The sequence below is a fragment of the Macaca thibetana genome, chromosome 8 (assembly GCF_024542745.1).
Source record: "Macaca thibetana thibetana isolate TM-01 chromosome 8, ASM2454274v1, whole genome shotgun sequence".
Classification (NCBI taxonomy): domain Eukaryota; kingdom Metazoa; phylum Chordata; class Mammalia; order Primates; family Cercopithecidae; genus Macaca; species Macaca thibetana.
In genome coordinates this window covers 126571619-126587388 of record NC_065585.1, presented here as the reverse complement: position 1 = coordinate 126587388, position 15770 = coordinate 126571619, and the positions used below count along the sequence as shown (strand labels likewise).

Sequence of the window (15770 nt, the reverse complement as noted above, 5' to 3'; positions counted from 1 at the left end):
AATACGCAAAATGACTACAGCCCTTTTTGCTGCAGTTGGTCACAAGGTCATAATTGTTACCTATGGCTTCCTCCTTCTACTATTGATTGATTTCGCCCACCTTCAGCCAGAGCGTGGTAGAGTAATTCAAATTCTCATTCCTGAAAGTTCCAAGTCCTCAATTATCCTGCCTTTTATTTTGGTTGCTGTACTTTTCTACTACACTTTTCTGTTGCATGTGGAGTACTAATATACACCCCAAACTGTGTCCTGGGTTACAGACATAGTCTTCCTTGCTCCTAATGTATAAAGGCAACCCAGTTTCCTCTTGGCAGTAGGGATCAATCACTCCACCTAGCAGAGCAATCCACCTTTCTGCCTGTTGATTCAGTAGCATGAAGAGTCCAAAATAGCCAAATGGAAATCTTTCTCCAATTCAGTGGAATCATTGTGTCTCATGGTGGAGCCATGTTCCCTTTAAGAACTCAGATCTCTGAAATGACAGAGCTCAAAGATGCCAGAAGAAGAAGGAAATATTCTGCAAGTGTGTTATTAGGTGTTGCTATGATTTGAATGTTGGTGACCTCCCAAAATTTATATGTTGAAATGTAATCACAAATGTGATAGTATTAAGAAGTGGGCCTTTAGGGAGTGATTAAGTCATGAGAGTGGAGCCCTCATGAATGAGATTAGTGCCTTGGTAAAAGAAGTACAAGGGAACTGTTCACCCCCTCCTCCAGGGAAAGAGCCACAAGAAGATGCCATATTGGAAGCAGAAAGCAAGCCCTTGGCAGACAGTGAATCTGCTTGATCTGGGACTTCCCAGTCTCTAAAACTGTGAGAAATAAGTTTCTGCTGTTTATGAATTACCCAGTATAAGGTATTTTGTTATAGCAGCAGAAACAGACTAAGACAAATATAATAGAGGAGCCATTCTTACATCCTACTTTTGATTCCTGAACCCATGTATTCCGGTTATGATGGGGAAAGTGCACTATCTAGTTGTTTGTTTGTTTTTAATTGGAAGATTAGTCCAATCAAACTGCTCCACTATTAACAGAAACTAGAAATAAACCCCTTTGGTATTGACATTTTTTGCTTACCATTAAGATTTTTGTTATTTATGGATTATCTATTTCTGTCTTTTGCCATATATATTTTTTAAATCTATTCATTCACTCTTTTTGTATATCAAATATATAGATCATTTGGCTGTCCTATAAGTTGCATGTATTCTTCCAATGTATTATTTCAGTTTTATTTATATATATATATATCTCTCTCTCTCTAAGGTTTTCATTTTTATGTATTTGGATGTGATCTTTTTAGTTCCCATTTCCTTACTGCTTTTAAGCTTAGAAATACCTCTTCCAATTTAATAAATATTCTGTCATATATTTTATTGTTTGTATTTTCTTTGCATATAACTAAAACAAATCCACCTAGGACTAATTTTGTTACATGGTAAAAAATGAGGACCTAGTTTGTTTGACCCACAAATATCTAACCAACCTATCCAGCACTATTTACGGAATAATTCTTCCTTTTTGCCACCTAATATCATGCAAATTATATTTTAAATATTTAAAAAGATTTTTACATACCTAAATCTATTTCAACATACTCCTTGTGGGGGGATGTAAATAAATAAACTATTCTCTTCATTTGGACTATCTGGCTGTTCTTGTAACCATTGTTTTAATTACTTTATAATATGTTAGACTATTTTGTAAGACTAGTGTGCCTGCGTCTTCAATAGCCACACTTAAATTCCTCTTCTTTATAATTTTTAAAAACCATTCGTATTGGCTTATCCTTTCAGATGAATATTAGAATTGTTTTATCTTCTCCAAATGGGATTTGTATTTAATCACTTTAAAATTATAAATTAATTTGGACTGATTGACAATTGTATTATGGTTCTCCAGAGAAACAGAACCAATGGGATGTACATAAAGAGATTTATTATAAGAAATCGGCACATGTGATTACGGAGGCTGACAAATCCCAGGATCTGCAGGGGGAGGTGGCAAGCTGGAGACTCAGGTGAGCAGACTTTATCTTTCCTGTTTCAATCCTAAAGCCTGAGAACCAGGAGAGCCCATGGTGTAGTTCTAGTCCAAAGGCTGGCAGGCTTAAGATCCAGCAAGAGCTCATGTTTCAGCGTGAAAGCAGTTGGGCAGAAGGAATTCTCTTAGAAGAAAGTCAGCCTCTTTGTTTGTTTGTTTGTTTGTTTGTTTGTTTGAGACGGAGCCTCCCTCTCTCTCTCTTGCCCAGGCTGCAGTACAGTGGCACAATCTCAGCTCACTGCAAGCTCCGCCTCCTGGGTTCACGCCATTCTCCTGCCTCAGCCTCCCGAGTAGCTGGGACTACAGGCGCCTGCCACCTCCCCCGGCTAATTTTTTGTATTTTTTAGTAGAGACGGGGTTTCACTGTGTTTAACCAGGATGGTCTCAATCTCCTGACCTCATGATCCGCCCGCCTCTGCCTCCCAAAGTGCTGGGATTACAGGCATGAGCCACTGCGCCCGGCCGAAAGTCAGCCTTTTTGTTCTCTTCAGACTTTCAAATGATTGGATGTGGCCCATCCACATTAGGGAGAGCAGTCTGCTTTAGTCTACCAATTTAAATGTTAAACTCCTCCAAAAACACCCTCACAGACATACCCAGAATAATGTTTGACCAAATAAATATCTGGGCACAAAATGGCCCAGTCAGGTTGACACATAACGTTAACCATCACAACACCTTTATACTATACCATTTCATTCAGTGGTAATTAATTGAGTTTAGTTATATATTCTTCTTGCAAGCCAAGATTTATGGGTTTCATTATCCAAGTCATGCCTGCTTCTTACAATTATGGTCTTTCCTAGAATATGCATACCTATTGTTGCTTTTAAGAATGGACAGTTGGCTGGGCGCGGTCGCTCATGCCTGTAATCCCAGAACTTTGAAAGGCCAAGGCGGGTGGATCACAAGGTCAGGAGTTTGAGACCAGCCTGGCCAAGATGGTGAAACCCCATCTCTACTAAAAATACAAAAATTAGCCAGGTGTGATGGAGGGCACGTGTAGTCCCGCTACTTGGGAGGCTGAGGCAGGAGAATTGCTTGAACCTGGGAGGTGGAAGTTGTAGTGAGCCAAGATTGTGCCACTGCACTCCAACCTGGGCAACAGAGCAAGACACTGTCTCAAAAAAAAGAATGGACATTTTTCTCACTAGATTTTCTGTCTTATTTTTGTTGGTATACAGAGAAGCAGCTGATTTTATTTGTTCAACACTGAACTCTTGGTAGTTCTGAAAGTTTTTCAGGGGATTCTCAGGTTTTCTGGTGGGCAGTCATATTACATGCAAACTAGGGCAAATGTGTCTTTTCCCTATCTACATTATTGCTTCTATTTCTATTTCCTGTATTATTGCATTGATCACAGCTTCCAGAAGAGTGTAAAATACTAATAGAGGTAGCAGAAATCTTTTGAATTCCCGTTTTAATAGGATGACCCCTATAATCCTTCAAATTAACATTTTGCTGTTGATCGGAAGAAAGTATCCTTTATTTCCTGGATTTGGAAGATAAAGGAATGAGTGTTTAATCATCTAAAATGCCTTTCAGCACTCAGTGATAAATTGATTATATCATTTTTCCAATTTGATCTCCAGATGTAATATATCTTTTTATAGGCTTGCTATATTAAATTATTCTACATTATTGTAATAAACTCAAATAGATCATTCTTTTCATTTTCTGGTCTTGGACAAGTTGACTTCTCTATGTTAGCTTCTTCATCTATGAAGTAGAGCTAAAAATTGTACTCACTGCATGTTACAGGACATAGTTGAGATAACTCACATAAAGTAAATTCATATAAAATGCCAAGCACAGTGTCCCACACAACACATAGGGTATGTTCAGCTAATATCATCATCATTATTATTAACCAGTAGGCTACAATATGGTTACAGTAGGGAAAATTCTATTTCCCTAAGAGTTTTCTTATATTCATGAGAGGGACATTTCTCATATATTTTTAAAGAAAATAAAATAGGTATTTTTAAATTTCTATGTATGGACAGCAACAATAAAAAAGTTATTTTTCATAATTTCATTGTAAAGCGATGTTGTTTGCTTATACCTATCTCCTTGGGTTAAATACTAAGTCCCTCATACAGTTGGGTTGGGTTTATGGCCCTGTGACCAGTGCAGTTGCACAAAGCCCCATGTCAGAAGGGCCCCACACATGGGTTATAATCCTCCGCAGTCACCCTTTTGAAATTCTTAACGATTTTTAAGTCAGTGGGAAAATGGAGTTTGTGCAGGGGAATAGAGCCTCTGCTCACTCACAGCTCTCCTTCCCATTCCCTTCCCACCTTCCTAGGATTCTTGGCTACCCTCTGCCTTGCCAAGGGCCTCACCCTTGCCAAGGGCCTCACCCTCCCCACCCTGTCCAGCTACTGCCTTCAGTCTCCATCCCCTAACAGGGGCCTGGGTACAGGTATAGATAGGAGTCGGGTAGGACACACATGACCCAGAAAGTCTTCAGGCAGAATATGGTGGAAGCCATTCTATCCTAGGCTGGCAGTGCCATGGTGCATAGGCTGTAGCGAACTGGGTACTACAACTCAGTGGAGATAAACCTCTTTTTTTTTTGGTGGGGGGACTGAGTCTCACTCTGTTGCCAGGCTGGAGTGCAATGGCATAATCTCAGCTCACTGCAACCTCCGCCTCCTGGGTTCAAGCGATTCTCCTGCCTCAGCTTCCCAAGTAGCTGGGACTATAGGCATGTGCCACCACGCCCAGGTAATTTTTGTATTTTTGGTAGAGACGGGGTTTCACCATGTTGGCCAGGATGGTCTTGATCTTTTGACCTCGTGATCTGCCCGCATTGGCCTCCCAAAGTGCTGGGATTACAGGCATGAGCCACTGCGCCCATCCAAACCTTTCTTTCACTCATCTTCAATCCAAGTACTTAAGGGCTTCTAGCCCGAAGGTTGTAATACCCTTGGGGTTGCCCGTCTACTGTAGGTTGGGTTATCAGTGCCATGAGGTATCAGTTATGTAATTTCAGTGATTCCACATAGGAGTTAAATGTTCTGATATTTGCATTTAAAACTGGCATTGCCCAATATAAGCAATAAACATCATACTAATTTTTTTTCTCCCCAGTGCCTGTGAAAACATTGTATTAATTTTGTTTTAATTTGATTTACTTGGAATGTCATTAAATAGCACATAAAAAACCCTATGACAAGTTGAGAGAAACCACAGAAGGAAGGAAAAAGGTTTATATTTAACACCTTAAACCACACTATTTCCTGCCTTTTTTTTTTTTTAAACTAAGGGCCCTGTATTTTCATTTCACACTAGGCTTCAAAAACTACGTAGCCTATCTTTTCCTGGGATACGGAAATTTGGGCCAGTATGCAAGTATGTCTAAGTTTGGATAAATACAGGATGGTAAGAAACACATAAGGGAAAGAGTAATATTTTCTTTTCTTTTCTTTTCTTTTTTTTTTTTTTTTGAGACAGAGTCTCACTCTGTCGCCAGACTGAAGTGCAGTGGTATAGTCTCGGCTCACTGCAACCTCCAATTCTCAGATTCAAGCAATTCTCCTGCCTCAGCCTCCCAAGTAGCTGGGACTACAGGTGCACACAACCACACCCAGCTAATTTTTTGTATTTTTAGTAGACACAGGGTTTCACCATGTTGGCCAGGATAGTCTTGATCTCTTGACCTTGTGATCTGCCCACCTTGGCCTTCCAAAGTGCTGGGATTACAGGCATGAGCCACGACGCCCAGCCAAGAGTAATGTTTTCTATTACATGGAAGTGGATTTTGATTTTCTCAAAATTATAATGGAGGAAGGAATATTAAGATGGTAAAAAGGCTCATGATACCAAAGACGTCACCCACATAGTGATAAACTCTGAGAGAATTTGATGTTTAAAGAGTTATGATTAACTGTCTCATCGATTTCTTGACTTTCATCAGTAAGAATTAGGGACTCAACAACCAAATTCCAAATAGGTTTGCGTTAAAAAGGGTGTAACTCCAGCAGAATGTAAATGTATATAAAATAGATAATAGCAAGATGTTATAATGTTTTTATTTTGCATGAGGCAGAAGCTATTTGGGGGAAAAAAATTGGGGCTTTAAAGAACACAGAACATACCTTCAGCTGTCATGGCAGAGTGGTGGAGCACGAGGAAACAACCGTGACAAGCCAGCTAGTCTTGGAACAAATTAGGGAAGGAAATGATGAACAACAGCTGCAAAGAAAAAAAATGCAAGAATTTGCAAAGGATGTCCACTTTGTCTTTAATTTACCCAATGCTGGAAAGAATACTGGTCACCTCACTTTTCGGTAATAAATATACATATTATCGTCTTCAGACACAGAAAAATGAGAAATAATTGTTTAGAAGTGACTGAAATGGCTGTCACCTCCCGTACTTCATTATCACACAATGTCTTGCTAGAGAGGCATTTTCAGTCCAGATGAATATGTGCTTGATTAGAGCTTTTCCAAAAGCAAATTGTCTGAGGTTCTCTGTACTGGATTTCCTGGTACCAATTCCTCATTAAGGTGATTCATGAATTTTTTTTCAATTAGGTTCCTATGTCTTTTTAAAAATCAATTTGGTGTCTACCTTTCAACTAAATGAATGAGCCAGTGTATCATTCAGACAGGTGTGGACTTGCATAACTATAAAGTTAAATGAGCCTTGCATAGAATTGAGAAAATGGGCAAGGATTAAAAGTGGAATCCGAACAGGAATAACTATTTCAAAAAGAACAAATTAGAAAATATGAATAAACAGGTGAGCTACATGAGCCCTTCCATTAAGAATAGCATGTCGGGTAAGCGTGGGCTCTGGAGTCACACTTTTCCAAGCTCCAATCTTGGCTGTTTTGCTAACTTCCTTTGCAATTAAACAAGGTCGTAACACTTTCCACCCCTAGCTTTTTCATGTGTGAGATGAGATCATGATAGCAGCTGTGTCCTTGGGTGGTGGTGAGAATTAAATGGGAAATTGCCTTGAAAGCACCGAACTGAGCACATAGTAAACATTTAATAAACGTTAGTTACTATTATTCCTGAAATAATACTATTCATTTAGAATCAGCTTATTAGTAATCAATGCTAACTTGACCTTAACGATTAAAATAAAGATAAAAATTCATGGGCTATCAAAACATATAATGTGGTACTCATTATTTAAGTGGAATGAAGACAGTGAAAAGATGTTTTTTCAAAATTTCATCTGGCAAATGCTGCCAAATAGTTTACAGCAATCCTATATATTATTTCTATACCTCATTATCCTGTTCCATGAGGGGGAAGAAAGGATGTATTTTAATTGTTGTGACCACCTTCATCTATTGAGGTCTCGATTTTTGAGGCACCTCCTTCGTTTTATTAAATATTTTATGCTGTGCATGTAAAATATGTAGTCCATGTAACCAGGGATATTTCTGTCCACTAGTTTTCCTTGTTCCTAAAAACAGAAATGAGGAATGCCTACGGCTAAAAAGAAAAAAAAATGTCTTCCTGTCAGCAGCTCCTTCTGCTGATATATCACCGATGCCAAATTATATATTCACATAATTTGCATTTTCCCACTCTTAGGTTCCTCTGTTTTTTAAATCATTAGGTCAAAAGCTAAAATACATTCCTTTTTATAGCCGAAAATTGCTCCTGCTGTTCAAAGTCAATTTGAAAGATTTGATCATCAGAAAAACATGTGTGTGTGTATATATAATTTCTCAATTTGGCTTCAAATCCCTACTTAGTACTGCCACACAACAGCCTTTTTTTAATGTAAGATTTTCCTTTAAGAAATGGGAATCAAGCTTTAGGGTATTTATTTATTTTTTGAAAAGTGCTGTTTAATCCTGTGCTTAGCATAGTGCCTGGTATTTGAAAGATAACCAATATATATTTGTTAAAAAATAAGTGAATGAATGTGTAAGTGAATGAATGAATGAATAAGCAAAGTAAGGCATATCGAGCCTGAAGGGTTGATATTGTCTGCTTGACTTTTCCTTTACTGCTTGACACATTTCCTAACATTTTCTGCCTCCTAACATTAAAACAAATAAATACAATGACATACTTGAGAGTTTTCTAATAAGATACATGTCCCAACAACTAAAAATCATCTCCGGCCGGGCGCGGTGGCTCACACCTGGAATTCCAGCACTTTCGGAGGCCAAGGCAGGCGGATCACAAGGTCAGGAGATCGAGGCCATCCTGGCTAATACGGTGAAACCCCATCTCTATTAAAAATACAAAAAATTATCCGGGCATGGTGGCACGCGCCTGTAGTCCCAGCTACTCAGGAGGCTGAGGCAGGAGAATTGCTTGAACCCATGAGGTGGAGGTTGCAGAGTGCCGAGATCACACCACTGCACTCCAGCCTGGGTGACAGAATAAGACTCTGTCTCAAAAACAACAACAACAAAAAGCATCTCCATGAGATGGATTTTTTTCTCGGGTACTAAATGCTGATAGTAGCTAACATATAGTCATCACATATGCATATAAAATGCTTAGCATATGTATACATACATATATGCCAGACAGTATGCTGAGCATTTTATGTACATACTCTTATTAATATCCTCAACATTCCTATGAGAGAGTAGATAATATATGCCCCAGCTTATACCTGAGGCATAAAGAAGTGAAATAATTTCCCTAGGGTTATATAGCAATAAATATAAAACCAAGACTCAGACCCAGGTTTGCCTAATTCCTAAGCCAAGCTCTTCACCACCATGATGAATTCCTGACTGTGATGCAGGAATACTGGGAAGTAAACAGAGGTGGCTTCTAAGCCATGGAAGAGGTGCCAGTGAGACTGTGGTTTGCTGGGAAATTTAGGACTCTGAGCAAGTGCGGTGGAGCTGGAGCAGACTGGGCAAGAGGCATCAGGGAAAGACAGAGTATTAAAGCGAAGAACTGGGTTGGGGGAAGGCGTATTATTGACCTATATCTAGGGTCATATAATTTATCATCCAAACCAGGACACTTTTGAAAGTGAAAAGGGACTCTATTCAGAACCACATCAAGACAGTGCTACAAACTGGGACTATCCAAGCTAAACTAGGACACGTAGTCATCTTTCCCATGTCCCTCTCTTGCTAACTTATTTTTTCCTTTTTTTCCTCTCTTTTTCTCTTCTCCCTTTTCTCTCCCTCTTCATCCTTCATATGTCCCTCACTGGCTCTTTGCATGTCTCTTAAATGGCAGTAATTTGCTGTGATTAACTGGAGTTGGGATGCTCTTTAAGTGCCTCACATTTGAACTGAGTTAAACAAATGCTCCAAAACAATAGTTCCATTGTTGCTCTATTATTTATCTATTGATGCATTGCAAATTACCCCAAATTGCAGCAGCCGAAGAAAACAAGCTTTCATGATTTCACACAGTTTCTGAGTCAGTCAGGAGCAGCTTTGCTGGGTGATTCAAGCTCAAGGTCTCTGGTGAGGATGCAGTCAAGCTGTTGGCTCACACTACAGGCATCAGAAGGAATGACTGCGGTTTGGAGGACTGACTTCCAGAACACTCACTCACATGGCGACCCCCATCCTCTGCTACACGGCCCTCTCCGTGGGTCTGCTCATGACAGGGCAGCTAACTTCTAACAGGGCAAGTGATGTGAAGCTGAGGAGGAAGCCACGGTGTCTTTTTATGAACCAGTCTTTGAAACTGCCCACTATTAATTCTGCTTTATGTTATTCATTAGAAGTGAGTCACTAAGTGCTATGGTCTGAATGTTTGTGTTCTGCCAAAATTCATATGTTGAAACCCTAACCCAGGTGATGGCAGTGTTCAGGGGTGGAGCCTGTGTTAGTCCATTTTCATGCTACTGATAAAGACATAAGACTGGATAATTTATAGAGAAAAAGAGGTTTAACGAACTCACAGTTCCACGTGGCTGGGAAGGCCTCATAATCATGGCAGAAGGCAAAAGGCATATCTTACATGATGGCAGGCAAAGAGAGAATAAAAGCCAAGTGGAAGGAAGTTTCCCTTATAAAGTCATCAGATCTCGTGAGACTTATTCACTACCATGAGAACTGTAAGGGGAAACCGTCCCCAGATTCAATTATCTCCCACTGGGCCCCTCCCACAATACGTGGGAATTATGGGAGCTACAATTCGTGATGAGATTTGAGTGGGGACACAGCTGAAACATATCAGAACCTTTGGGAGGTGATTAGGTCCTGAGGATGGAGTCCTCATGAAAGAAATTAGTGCCCTTATAAAAGAGGCCCCAGCAAGCATGTTGGCCTCTTCTACTATGTAAGAGTCCAGAGAAAAGGCATCTTTGAGGAACCAGAAAGCTGGCCTTCACCAGACATCAAATCTGCCAGTGGCTTGATCCTAGACTTCCCAGCCTCCAGAATTATCAGAAAGAAATTTCTGTTGTTTAGAAGCTACCTAGTTTGTGACACTTTATTATAGCAGCCAGAATGGACTAAGACACTAAGTCCACTCATCACTCAAGGGTAGGGGATTCGCCTTCTTGAAAGGCGAAGTATCAAAGAACTTGTGCACATATTTAAAATCATCACAGCTACATAGTTTTGCAAACTGTTTGACTCTTTGATTTAATTTTACTTCTGGGGCCCTGTCCAAAGAAAACAACAAAATAGAAAGGGAATGTTAGATGAGCCAACTTATTTATAGTATGTTATACCAGTGAAAAATTAGAAAACACTTACATAATTAGCAATAGGTAATGGTTTAATGAATTATAGTACTTCTACAGAATAGAATACTATGCAAACATTTAAAAGTATTCTAGACTGGGCATGGTGGTAATCCCAGCACTTTGGGAGGCTGAGGCAGGAGGATCACTTGAGCCCAGGAGTTGGAGGCTGCAGTGAGCTATGATCATGCCACTGCACTGCAGCCTGGACAACAGAGCAAGATCCTGTCTCAAAAAACTTTTTTTTAAAATTTTAATAAGATAATTCTGAAGCCTGTATAGTAGCACGAAAAAAATGTTTGTAATGAAATATTTATGAGAACACAAAATTGTGTGTAGGCTATCATTTCAGCTCTAAAAAGAAAACACACAAAAAGAGACCAGATGGAAACAAGCTAAAATAACAATGGTTGTGCTAATTGGTAAAATCATGGGAAGATTTTGTCTTTCTCTGTTTTCAAAGTTTCTACTCTATAACTGTTATGTATTGTTCTGCTATATATAATTTTGTTATTTTTTATTTTAAAAGAGATAATTAAAGATAATATTGACTTTCTAAATAAGGAATTTAGTAGGCTTTTTTTTTTTTTTTTTTTTAAGACAGAGTCTTGCTCTGTCGTCCAAGCTGGAGTACAGTGGTGCGATCTCGGCTCACTGCAGCCTCTGCCTCCTGGGTTTGAGTGATTCTCTTCCCTTAGCCTCCTGAGTAGCTGGGACTACAGGTGCCTCCCACCACACCCAGCTAATTTTTGTATTTTTAGTAGAGACTGGGTTTTGCCTTGTTGGCCAGGCTGGTCTGGAACTCCTGACCTGAAGTGATCTGCCTGCCTCAGCCTCCCAAAGTGCTAGGATTACAGGCGTGAGCCACCACGCCTGGCCAATGAGGTATATATTTTTTTCTATTCAGCAAAAATAGACTGTACTGCGATTGACAGGCTGTGGGGGTGTTATATTAGTAAGAGAAGAGATGATGCACTCAAGCGTGGCAACTGAGAAGAATTTAATTAAAGGAAACTGACAGAGTGTGGTTGAGCACCCTTGGGAGTTAGGTGCTCACCCCCACCCCAGGCCTGAGGGACAAAGAGAGACAGGTACTGTATCCCACAGAAGCTGTGATCTTCGGTGTCAGGCTGGGGGAGGTGGAACGAACGAACATCCTCATATTCTTGTCTGGCCTCTGATCCACTGCCTACCTTCCACTGGTTGAACCAACCAAAACCCAGAACACAAAGGAGCCCTAGATCTTAAGGGGTGAGCCTTCCATAACACAAAGAAGGGTGGAGAAGGCATCTAGAGGCGCAAATGCAAATATCCAATAACGGGACTGTGCTACAGAGCTGGACCATGTGCTGCTTTGATGAGAAGATTCCAGAGCTCTTACTTACAATCTGTACCTTTATACTAAAAATTTACATCAGCAGTATTTGAGGAATATATATTTTGGCATCAAAACATTCACAGAAACATGTCCAGGTAACGCACTAATTAAGGATGATTGCGCTTTTAGACACAAACAGACGGCCTGTGGTTTAGGTCATGGCATTTCAAACTGATTCTTGTATCTGAATATATTAGGTTGGTGCAAAAGTAATGGCGGTGTTTGCCGTCAAAAGTACTGGGATGGGCCGGGCATGGTGGCTCACACCTGTAATCCGAGCACTTTGGGAAGCCAAGGAAAGTGGATCATGAGGTCAGGAGTTCCAGACCAGCCTGGCCAAGGGGGTGAAACCCCATCTCTACTAAAAATACAAAAATAAGCCAGGCGCGGTAACGGGTGCCTGTAATCCCAACTACTTGGGAGGCTGAGGCAAGAGAATCGCTTGAACCCGGGAGGCGGAGGTTGCAGTGAGCTGAGATCTTGCCATTGCGCTCCAGCCTGATCAACAGAGCAAGACTCCATCTCAAAATAATAATAATAATAAAAATTCAAAAAGTACTAGGGTTACAGGTGTACGCCACCACTTTAAAAGTAATGGCAAAAACCACAATTACTTTTGCACCAACCTAATATACATCTCATAGCAAGTGTTATTTAAGCAGAGACAGTGTACAAACCAGTAGGACATCTTCAATGATACTCACACCAGTGGACCTCCTGACAGAATTATCCCCATTCAAATAAGAGCTGTAGAAGCAGACATTTTCTTTATCTGTACTATGAACTTCACGAAGGCAAGCCCCTTGTTTTTGGTTTGGTTGGGCTTATTTTTTTGCACATCATATAACCATCGCCTAGCACAATACCTAGAACACAGGAAGTCATCCAAATGTGTTGAATGGATGAATGGATGGACCTGTTAAAAGACTTTCGCATGTTGCTTTCCCTGTTTTCTTGTTTGGGAAACAAGAAATGTCTCAGGAAATGTTGGAAAATTTAAGTAACTTGCTCAAGCTCAAACAGCTAGCAGGTGACAGAAGTATAATTCAAACGCAGATGTTTCCGTTGCAACCCTCCGAGGAAAATCAGACTCTTACACTGGTAGTTCAGTTATATTTCTAAATATCTAGCCTGAAATATGACCATTCCTTTGCAGTGCAAACATGATAAAACTTTATCTTCTCTTCACTGTCTCTGGAAACCAATTTAATGTTCTTCCGAATGAGACCGTTTCATTATATAGTTGACATGAAAGTATTCTTTTTCTGTGTGAGAGAACATGATGGTAAAAATAACCCCACCCACCATTGCCTATTTAAGATGGAACTTCTGTACCATTTTTTTAGTCTATCAGCGGTTGTCTAGAAGCCGGTACTCTTTCCAAACCCCCTCCCACCTCCAATCCCCACTCAGTAGGAGGATGGTTTTGTTTGCCATACTGCCTAGGAAAGGGGGTGGCCCTGTATTTAGTTGTGCAGAGGAACCAGACGTGCTGAATGGCCTGCAGTGCTCAGGACAGCCCCACACAATGAATAACTGTCATGCCCCCAGTGCCACAGCATTGTAGCCCCTGAGTGATTCTTCTGCTTTTTCTAGGTCAGATCTTTTACCCAAGAATATCAACTATCCTGGGTATACTTTATATATATATAATTATTTATTTATTTATTTATTTATTTTTGAGACGGAGTCTGGCTCTGTCGCCCAGGCTGGAGTGCAGTGGCGCGATCTCAGCTCACTGCAAGCTCCGCCTCCCGGGTTCACGCCATTCTCCTGCCTCAGCCTCCCGAGTAGCTGGGACTACAGGTGCCCGCCACCATGCCCAGCTAATTTTTTTGTATCTTTAGTAGAGACGGGGTTTCACCGTGTTAGCCAGGATGGTCTCGATCTCCTGACCTCGTGATCCGCCCACCTCGGCCTCCCAAAGTGCTGGGATTACAGGCGTGAGCCACCGTGCCCAACCACTTAATATTCTTTTAATAAAACCTAACCATGACATTTTACTTGGTTCCCGCTGTGAATTTTAAATTCCTGGGCTTAGCTTCTTTGATGAAGCTTGCCACACTTGGAGTCTAAGAGATAACAAGCTGATCCTCTTGTGCTCGTGGTGATGTGGGAGGAACAGCAGGCTGGACCTCAGGAGACCTGGGTTCTTGGCTTGTCCACATAGCTGTGTCACCTTGAGCAACTCGTCTAATTTCTTCGTGATCCTGTATTCTCATCTGTAGCATAAGAAAGGATGCACAGAATGAAATAATTTTTCAAAGCCGCAGCCCTAACCCTCTCCGATTAGCTGCAGGGCTAAGCAAACCAGAGCCAAACGAAAGAGTTGCTGTTAAACACTCAAAGGAATGATAGAAGGATCAAATCCCCAAAGAAAACTTCAGATGTGACCTCAGTTAACACCCAAATGGGCTGGGCTTATGTACACTCCGCTGAAGCAGAAATAACCATTCCTACTTCCCAAATCTGTGTCTCTTTTCTGCATCTCACTTGGAGGTCACAGTCTCATGAAGGTTGTAGTTAACGGTAGATGTGGTGGCCAAAGACTTTTTTCTTCCTTAGTTGATGGTGAGCCCCATGGAGTGTGATGGGCCCATTTACCTTGAAAGCCTTTCCTCTGGATTTCCTTTCTGCAGATTTTTCCTTTCCAGAATCTAGAACACCTGCTCCTTCCTGTCTTTCACATCTGTTAGCTAACTGGTCTCTGGGCCTTTCCTAGAATCTGTTTCTTCCTCTCCATCCCTCTTGCCATTGTCCCAATTCAAGATTTCATTTTTTTTCTATTCTTTTTTTTTTTTTTCTTATCAAGACAGAGTCTCCCTCTGTCTCAGAGTGGAGTGCTCAGAGTGGAGTGGCTCACTGCAACCTCCGCCTCCCAGGTTCAAGCAATTCTCCTCCCTCAGCCTCCCGAGTCGCTGGGACTAACGGCACCCACCACCACACCTGGCTAATCTTCATATTTTTAGTGGAGACAGGGTTTTGCCATGTTGGCCAGGCCGGTCTGGAATTCCTGACCTCAAGTGATCCGCCCGCCTCAGCCTCCCAAAACCAAAGTGCTGGTGTTCCAGGTGGGGATTTCTAAGCTCGCTTGTTCTAGTTGGTTGTCTGTTTGGTCTTAGATTGTTTATTTTTCTTTTGCTTCACTTTATACACAGGGCACTGACCCCTGCAAACAACACTTCCCATGCTCTCATACTATCTGGCTTTCAGGTAAACTTGCATTCTCTCTCTCCTCTTTCTCTCGTCTTTCTCTCTTCTCTCTCCTCTCTTCTCTCCTCTGTCTCCCTCTCTCTCTCTCTCTCTCTGTCTCTTTCTCTTTCTCTTTCTCCTCTCTCTCTCTGTGTCTCAGGCTACGTCTGTAGTAGTGGCTAAATCACCTCCATGGTCCCCAGCAACCACCAGGCGACCCATCATTCATCTTGGGCTGCAGTGACACCACCTTCCCTTTGTCCTTCCAGCCCTGGAGGTGGCAGTGACTTTCTACAATTGGTCATCTTTGTGTTTGTTTCCCCTCCTCCTAATTGTTCATTCAACTGCTCCAACATCTTTGAATTTTATTTCCTATTTTAAATTCCTCCCATTGAAATCCCTAGTGTGATATTTTCTTCTAGTTCTCAAAATGCGCCTCTCAGGAAGAGAAGGCATTCCCTGCACAGGGAAACCATCCTTCCTCTCTCCATGATGCAAAC

General features: G+C 41.1%; 1 protein-coding gene across 1 annotated transcript in view; it reads left to right on the top strand.

The window, feature by feature from the left end:
• Positions 1-1939: 1939 nt before the first annotated feature.
• The window catches only part of ZDHHC2 (zinc finger DHHC-type palmitoyltransferase 2), an 88900-nt gene continuing 75069 nt past the window's right edge, over positions 1940-15770 (top strand). The window contains exon 1 of the mRNA XM_050801827.1: positions 1940-2025. The gene's annotated coding sequence lies outside the window, so the exon portion shown is untranslated. The remainder of the gene's footprint in view (positions 2026-15770) is intronic.